The following is an 8,527-nucleotide window of genomic DNA, read 5'->3' as shown; positions in this document are numbered from 1 at the left end:
GAGACGCGGCAGCAAGTTGTGCGCGGCCCACCTGGGCGGGCCTGGCCTGGGCCCCGAGCAGAGCCTCCACGCAGTAGGTCACACTGTGTGCCCGCAGAGCCAAGCCCAGGTTGCAACGCTCTGTCGCCAGCTCCCAAGAAAGGATCCAGGACATGGCCTGAGAAGCCTACTCGCTGGGGATACAGGTCTGGCCCAGAAAGGGCAGCATGGGCATGGGAGGGACAGTCCCCCAGAGCAATGTGCCCTCGGACGGCAAGCCCAACAGACCGAGGAGATGGTGGGCTAGAGCCTGGCTGCTCCTCCCTCGTTCCCCACGAGGGACCTCTGCCTCAGGTGGTGGGGGGCCTGGGCTTTCCCGGGCAGCCACAGACCGCCAATGAAAGTAGAGCAGGCAGGGCCCATGAGGAGAGCCAGTCCAGGAGAGAAGGAGCTCAGAGGCGCCCCGGGCTGGCTCCAAGCGCAGGGCTGCATGCCCTTCTGCCTGGCCTGGCACCAGGGTGCCCGACGTCCCTGAGTTTCCCCTTTTGGGGATGGGAGGCGCCACTCAGCATGGTGGCCCTGTGATAGAATGTCACCCGTCGGCATCATAGCACTATTCTGGGCCATGTCTGCTGAGCTGGGCAGGCTCAGGGCAAGGGCACTGGCCAGGGGCCAGGAGACAGGGCCTCAGTCAAGTCCCCTCACTGGCCGGGAAGAGGGACAGGCAGAACTGGGGCCTGGAGGAGATAGAGACGTGGAGCCCTCAGGCCACCTCTCTGTGGGCCGGTCTGGCGCACCAAACTGTGTCGGGAAGGTCCAACGTAGCCCCCAGAGGTCTCTGTCTTCCCTCCCAGCCTTCCTGCCCTTCCTCTCCTCTCGGCCTCCCTCTCACTCAGGGACAGAGGTGCCAGGACAAACTAGTGAGACAAGTGGGGCACCTGGTGGCTCAGTCGGTTAACCATCCGACTCTTGACCTGAGCTTGGGACGTGTCTCAGGGTTGTGAGGTAGAGCCCCATGTCGGGCTCTGCAATGAGCTTGGAGTCTGCTTGGGATTCCTCTCTCCCTGTCCCTCTGTCCTTCCCCCTGCTCACACACATGTGCCCTCTCTCCTTCTCTCTCTCTCTCTCTCTCTCTCTCTCAAAAAAAAAAAAAAAAACCCTAGTAAGACAAGTGTAATAATGCATATAAGACCCTTGTGGCTGGGCCCTAGGGAAGGTGTCCTGTGGGTCTTGTGGGTCACCCTACACAGTAGGGGACAGTGCCCTGCGGGCAGGACCCACACTCTGTCCAGACCAGAGGCCCTGAGGCACCCAGGGCACCCTTTGGGCCCTGTGGCGGGAGCCCAGGGGGGTGACCAGGGCCATGCCCCACAAGAGCTTGTGAGTCATGGTTGGAAAACAGGGTTCTACACCCAGAGCAGTTGGTCGAAGATGGATTACTTAGTCTCACTCGCTGTCAAGTGTGTTGCCAACTATTAGATGATGATGATGACGACCATACAAAAGTTGGGGCTGGTTGGGCTTAAAAATAAAACCCAGGGCAAATGAAGGTGATCCCTGCCAGGCACCAGGCCAGTATACAGTTTCATGTATACTTCACGCCACACAGGGTGCCCTCCTCATGGAGCTCGGGGCCTGGCTGAGGTCCCGGGAAGCCCCAGGGCGGCAAAGCTACAGCGGGCTGGGCTGGCCCACTCTGAGCTGTGGGTAGATGGATGGGTTCAGGGGGGCCCAGTTAGAAAGCCTCAACTATGCCCCAAAGCAGCAGGAACGATGGGAGGAGGGACCAGGTTCCAGCCGCTAGACTTGGGGACAGATATAGGACGTGGGGTGACAGGAAGGAAGTGGGCAGGATGGGGGTTGGGCACCCCCAGGTCTGAGGCCTCTGGAGGAAGAGGCAGGGGCTGCAAGGAATACCACCCGAGGGCTGGGAGCACCCCAGGTGCTCTGGGTGTGTGGATGCAGCTCAGAGGAGGGGCCTAAGCCAGAGAGTGAGCTGAGGCAGGCACAGGTGCACGCGCGCACACACGCACACACGCACACGCACACACACACGCGCACGCGCACGCACGCGCACCATGAAAGTCACGGGAGCAGCTCACTCAGGGAGGGCTGTCCTGTGCAGGAAGTGGCTGCCAAGGAGCGAGCATTCTCAGCCACACGAGGCTGGGGTGGGGGGACATTTCCAAGTACTTACTGCAGGTCAGGTGCCTTCTGGACGTAGCGGGGCCCAGCTGGAGCCTAAGCCGAATCCACTGCTTGGGTTTAGACAAGTTAGGGCTTGTCGGAGGGGCAGCCAGCCAGGCATCCATAGACCACGGCCGGGGATGGGGGCAGGGCACCTCAGAAGGACAACCCCTCCTTGAGGGTCCTGAAGGGTTGGGTGGAGGGGGTGCTTTGAGAACTTGGGCGGCAGTGTTCATTCACTTCTGGTCCCCCCATGGGCTCCAGGCCCCGTCCCCGCAGGCTCTGGGCTCTGGTCTTGGGAGGGCAGGGGCTGCAGGAAGAGGCAAAGCCAACCCCACTCCAGCCTCTGGGGCGTGCAGCAGGCCCAGGGGCCCTTCAGCGTCAGGGCTGCCCCGGGCTCTCTAGGGCTGCAGGGGCCCTGCCCCACAGCCAGCCCTGAGCTGTTCCTGAGAATGAGAGAGGAACCCTGGCTCTCCAGAACCTCTGGGGTAGACTCTATTGAGGCTGAGCGCCTGGGAGGTCCAAGGGGAGGTATGCCGCAGGCAGGGTTGAGGGGGCCCAGGACTTCTTGGGGGACAGGTCAGGGACTGGTAGGAGTTTCCTGGGGAGGCTGTAACAAAGGACCACAAGCAGGTGACTTCAGAGATTGAGTCTCTCCCAGTTCTGGAGGCCACAAGTCCAAAATCAAGGTGTCAGCAGGGCCGTGCTCCCTCCAAAATCTCTAGGGGAGGATCCTTCCTGCCTCTCCCAGCTTCCGGGGGCTCCGGTCATTCCTTGGCTTGTGGCTACCACTCCAGGCTCTGCCTCTGTCTTCACATGGCTTCCTCCTCTGTGAGTGTGTGCGTGTGTGCGTGTGTGCGTGTGTGTGCGTGTGCGTGCGTGTGCGTGTGTGTGTGTGAAATCTCTTTCTGCCTCCCTCTTATAAGGACACTTGTCACTGCATTTAGGGCCTACCCAGATAATCCAGGATGATCTCTCCATGTCAAGATCCTTAACTTAATCACATCTGCAAAGTCCCTGTTTCCGAATAAGGTCCCAGTCGGTTCCAGGGCTTAGGACACGCACAGCTCTGTGGGGACATTTCAGCCTGCTGTGGGGCTGCAGGTGAGTACTGATCTGGGAGGCCCCAGCATGATGGCGGCCCCCAAGGCCTAGGAGGAGGGGAGAAGGAAGGGGCTATGCTCTCAGCCAGGGAGAAAGCGAACACTCTGAAAAGAGAGGGCCCTGGGGCCCAGCCAGAAGTTCCCCCACTTCAAGTCTGGGCTGAGGAATTGCTGTCCCCAGGGAGAAACCAGGCAGCGGGGGAGGGGCAGCTGCTACCGGGCCCAGGAAGAGGGGTGTGGTGGTGTGGCGCCGGTTGGCTGAAGACCTGGGAAAGAAAGCATGCGGCAGTGGGGGAGGGGGAGCGCGGGAGGCAGGTGACAAGGAGGGGGTGGTCAGTAGGAAGAGGGCGTGTGGGTTCCTCTTACACAGTGAGTGTGAAGGCTGCAGGGAGACGGGCCTGAGGGAGGGCCTCTGGTTCTTGGCTTTGTTTCTTGGGCCGAGAGTGCCTTTGAGAAGTTCCCAGGAGGAGACAGCTGACAGGGAGCCATTGACATGTAAGAGTCAGGGGCACGGACCAAGGCCCAAGGCTCCGGAGGGGGCAGGAAAGGGCAAGAGAACAGTGGGGCCACTCAGCCAAACACCTTGCCCTGCCGCACCCCCAGCCCCAGCCGTGGGCCTCCTGGAGCTGCCCCCTAAGCATTCTCAGTACAGGAGACAGGGCTTGATGTAAGGAAGAACTTTCTAGAGAAGCTCTCCCCACCCACCTCCGTACAGATAGAGAAACCAGGAGGGGCTGGCCAATGAGCAGGGGCCATCGATGACAGTGGGAGAGCTTCCCTGGCACCCAGGCTCCCTCACTCCCCAGGTCTGAGACCTCCCTCTTGGCCTCAGGCCACAGGCTAGGGACCAACTGTTTTGAACTACAGAAAGGGGGTCATCCCCCTCCTGGCTCATTAGCTGTTTGGGGATTGCCATTTGCCAGAGACTGGGGGTTTTCATGACACCCTGTGGAGCCGTGGCTCGTGGCTCGGTCCCTTCAGATCTCCTGAAGGCCACACACCTCGTTCCTGGGTCAGCTGACTTTGGCCTCAGCGGGCCTCATCACAAAGCTGTGTGGCCCAGCCAACTCTGGCCTGGGCTAGCCCTTGGCAGTATCCCTAGGAAAGAGGCGAAGGGGTGGTGGTGACTGTTCCCTGCCTTTGATTTTCTCCCCTCAACTTGTTTCTTCCCCCTGGGTGTTCCAAGGCAACTCCAGCAAGAGAAGGGGACTCATGTAACTGTCCAACCAAGGCAGCCAGCACCAAGCTCTGGGAGCTGGGCGGACTTCACGCGAGGGTGCCAATGCCCCCCGTGTGGACGGCAGCCATCGGCAACATGAGCATGCCCCCAGGGGCAATCAGTAGGTCCCCTGGTCCCTGAAGGAAGGCAGTGACAAAGTCCCAAGGGAGTCTTAGCTCTTCTCTTCAGCCACTCCCAGGCCTGCACGTGCAAGACTCTCCCCTCCCACTCAGCACCCATTTCTTCCCCACTCCTACCCCCCCCCCGCCCCGAGCTGCCAACACATGTCTGCTAAGAGGCTGACCAATAACTGAACGTTTGCTATCAGCCAGAGAGTGCACCTCCTGCCCAAGGGAGGCTCCTGTAAGGGCCACCAGAGCCTCCTGTGGGTCTAGAGCCAGGGACCCCAGGCCTGGGACCGAAGGACATGCCACTGGGCCAGACTCCAGGAAGCCTGCCACACGGGGGGGGGGGGGGGGGGGGGGGGGGGGCGGGGCAAGAAGCGGACCCAGCTTGAATCTGTGGGGTGGAGGAGGCCACAGGCTCTCAGGAGGTGTTCCCACCACTCGGGGTTCCTCTTCCTTAGTGTGGATGCCCCGGGAGGTGAGCTGGCACCTCAGCTCCTGGCCAGGGTGAAGGCCCACCCAGCTTCACAGTCGGCTTCAGGTGGGGTCCGGTGCCCCTCTGAGTTGGGGGGCGGCAAGAAGAACAACTCCAAGATGGCTGCCTCTCACATGCCAGGAGGCCAAATGGGCAACACCGAGCTCCGGAAATCAGAGGACTCGCTTCAGCCTTTATGTTCCCCATTCGGGGCCCAGTGCATCAGGCAGACTGGGCTCTGGGGCTGCTGTGGGGCCAAGGGAGCCAGCCTTGCTGCCGGCTGCGCCCACTGGGGCGACCCCCTGCCTGCGGGGCGGCCTGCTAGCTCTCCAAGTGCACAAGTGGTGTGTAAGAGTCCGTGGGAGCGAGCATGGGAGTGGGCTCTGAGTGCGTGAGTGTATATGAGAGTGTGCGTAGCTCACTAGGTGAGAGTGGGCGCAAGTGTGAGTGTCTGTAAATAATTGTGCGTGAGTAAGTGTGAGCGTGGTTGGCTAGGTACATGAGTAACTGAGTGTGTACAAGTGTGTGAGTGTGACAGTGTGTGACTCATTGGGTGTGAGCGTGTGCATGTTGGCCAGTGAGGACTCACGGGCATGTGTTGGCATGAGCATGTGTGAGTGACCTGTGAGTGTGCAATGTGTGAGTGAGCAAGTGTGGGCTACGTGAATATGACCTTGTGAGTGAATGTGTGCGAGTGCAATTATGTATGAGTGTGAGAGTGAGTGTGGGGAAGTGAGCATGTGTGTGTGACAGAGCATAGATGAGCATGTCCACGTGTGTGAATGAGCATGTGTGTGCACGCACGTCAGCATGTGTGTGCATGTGTGAGGGTGCGTGTGACCTCTGCCTGCACTGAGGGGTTCCAGGTCTCAAGGGCTGTTCATGGAACCAGCTGCTTCCCGCAGGTAGGACAAACTCTGGGGAGGTGTGACAGTCCCCGGGCCCAGGGCAGGCCCTTTGCATCCTCTAGGTCTCTGTCACAAAAGCACCTCCTCCTAGAAGCCTTCCTTGAGCCCCCAGCACCATCTTTATTCCCTGGGGGATAAATAAAGAATCTCCCCCATCAATATACCCTGGGGGCCCTTACCCCAACTTCCTGACCACACATTCACTCTGCCCGCCCTCTCCCTGTTTTGTGGCCCCTGCTGTGTCCCCAGTGCCCAGCATGGGCCTTGCACATGGGACACCCTGGGGCCCTGTTTGTCCAAGGCAAGAAAGAATTTGTGGCTATGTCCAAGTGTCTTCAACCTGCCCCATTCTTGGGCTCTGAGCCCTGCCTGCTCTGAGGTGGTGAGGCTTACTGTGGGCCTGTCACTTCTCTCTCCTACAGAGTCAGCCCTCTTGCACTTCTGCTTGATGCTCACAGATGGTGACAAAGGCCTCCTCTGAGTTTGGAGGCACCCATTGTCCCTGGAACCGGGAAGCTTGGGACTCTAAAGACAAGTGGCACAGGCCAGCCAGCTCCCACCTGGCTGCAGGGTGTCCATGGGCACAGACTCGGTCTCTGTCCATGGATGCACCTACGTGTGTTGGTGAGTGTGGGTCTTCTCTGCTTTGGGGTTTGTCTGTGGGTCTGTCTCCACTTGTGTCTGGAATGTATGGGTCCCTGTGCGTCTGTCTCTGGGTGTCCACCTGTGTGCAGTAGCTCTGTGTCCTGTGTTATGGTGTTTTTGTGATAACCTTTTGGGGTCACCAACTTTGAAAATCTGTCATAAGCTCCAGTCTCCTTCCCAAAGACGCTTTTAGGTGTCATACTCCCAACAGCAGGCAGTTCCAAGAGTATCACGACCCCCTGGGAAACCACAGGGGCCCAGGAACCCCAGGCTACCAATCAGCAACCCAGCCCCACACTCCATTTGCGAGGACCCAGCAGCGGTCGGGTGGCCCAGTCACATGCTCATCGCTCTTTCTCCGTGCTCCAGGTGCCAGGTCCCCCAGGTTTCCAGCCAAGCCCACCTCTCATCCGCTAGCGCCCTCCGGGGGCCCTGGCAGACCAGGAAGGACAGGCACCCCCCGCGCATCCTGGGGGACAGAAGGGCGCGCGCCAGGAGAGTGGCTCTGGAGCCCCGCGGCCCCCGCGCCGCGCGCCGCCCCCCGCGCCCGCTCCCTCCTCCCTTCTCCTCCTCCCCCCCTCCCCCCCCCCCCCCCCCCCCGCGCTCTGCCTCCCTCCCCTCCCTCCCTCCCTCCTCCCTCCCTCCCTCCGCGCTCAGAGCTGCGGCTGGAGCCGAGCGCGCCGCGTCGCCCGCCGCCGCCGGTGCGGAGCGTGGGGAGCACTCGGCCGCAGCTCTCGCCTGCCGCGGAGGGTCGCGCCCGGCGCCTCCGGCCAGGCCGCCCTGTGCCCGGGCCTTTCCGTCCTTGGAGCGGATCGTTGCCCGCCGGGCGCCCGCCTGCAGCGACAGCAGCCGCTGGAGCCGAGGCCGCAGCGTCGGCCGTGCCCAGGACCGGGTAAGTGGTGCCTGGGGCGCGCAGGCAGGGGCGGGCGGGGCGGGCGGCCCAGCAGGTGGCGCGGCCGGCAGGTGGGGGGACGCGGGTCCCCGCCCACGGCACCTGCGCCCCGCGTCCGGCCTGCGTGTCCTTGCGGCGCCGCGCGTCACCCCGGGGGCCCTGGGCCGGCGGGCAGCGCCCCGCACCCCGCGCCCCGCGCCCCGCGCCCCGCATCCCGCGCGCACGCGCATCTGCGCGGTGGAGGGGGGAAGGCCGCGGGGGGCTGCGGGCGGGGTCCTGGGCGGGCACAGCCTGGGCGCCGGGGGCCTGGGCTAGAGCCAGGTTGCGCTGCACGCACCTTCCCGGAGTCTCTTGACACCACCTCCCCCCCCCCCGCGCCCCCACACTGTGTCATCTTCCCCCAACACACTGAGAAACCCTCACGCGTTCCCACACTGTCCCCCGCACACCCGCACAGCTGCCCGGCAGACCCCGCCACTGGCCCGGGCAGCGCCAACAACAAGCCTCCCAGGCCACACTTGGGTAACTGCTTTTCCATCCCTCCTCGCACAGCTGTCCTCCCCCTCCTCACCTGTGTGACCTTGGCCAGATGGCTTCTCCTGTGGGGCCTCAGTGTTCTCTGGGTTTAGGATTCTGGAATTTGGAGGCTGGTGTGGCATCTCCCAAAGGAGGGAGCCCTGGGTCTCCGCCTTGGACAGTCAGATTCTCTCTCTAGGACCTGGTCCCTTTCCTTCTGCTGGCCCCCGCAGGCTTAGCAGCTGGCCAGCACAGGAGGGGTGGCAGGCAGAGTAGAGGCATGGCCCAGGCTGATATGTAGGGAGTCTTGGGGTGAGGGCTGGTGAGGGGTGGGAAGAATGTGTGGAAACACTCCCTCAAGGGGCAGGGCAGGGCCAGCATCCCTCAGCTAGGAGCTTGACACTCCCCGGGGCCAGGCAGGTAAGTGGGTGCACTCAGTATCTCCGAGATGAGGTCATTGAGCCTTGGACCTAAAGTG

The 8,527-nt window shown here is 62.1% G+C and overlaps 1 protein-coding gene across 2 annotated transcripts in view; it reads left to right on the top strand.

The window, feature by feature from the left end:
* Window positions 1-7,357: 7,357 nt before the first annotated feature.
* ATP2B3 (ATPase plasma membrane Ca2+ transporting 3) overlaps window positions 7,358-8,527 on the top strand; it is a 64,093-nt gene continuing 62,923 nt past the window's right edge. For both annotated transcript variants that reach the window (XM_027609151.1, XM_027609154.1), the window contains exon 1: window positions 7,358-7,533. The gene's annotated coding sequence lies outside the window, so the exon portion shown is untranslated. The remainder of the gene's footprint in view (window positions 7,534-8,527) is intronic.

The sequence above is a fragment of the Zalophus californianus genome, chromosome X (assembly GCF_009762305.2).
Source record: "Zalophus californianus isolate mZalCal1 chromosome X, mZalCal1.pri.v2, whole genome shotgun sequence".
NCBI classification, from domain to species: Eukaryota; Metazoa; Chordata; class Mammalia; order Carnivora; family Otariidae; genus Zalophus; species Zalophus californianus.
Note: the sequence above shows the minus strand (reverse complement) of the source record. Positions and strands in the feature narration are given on the sequence as shown.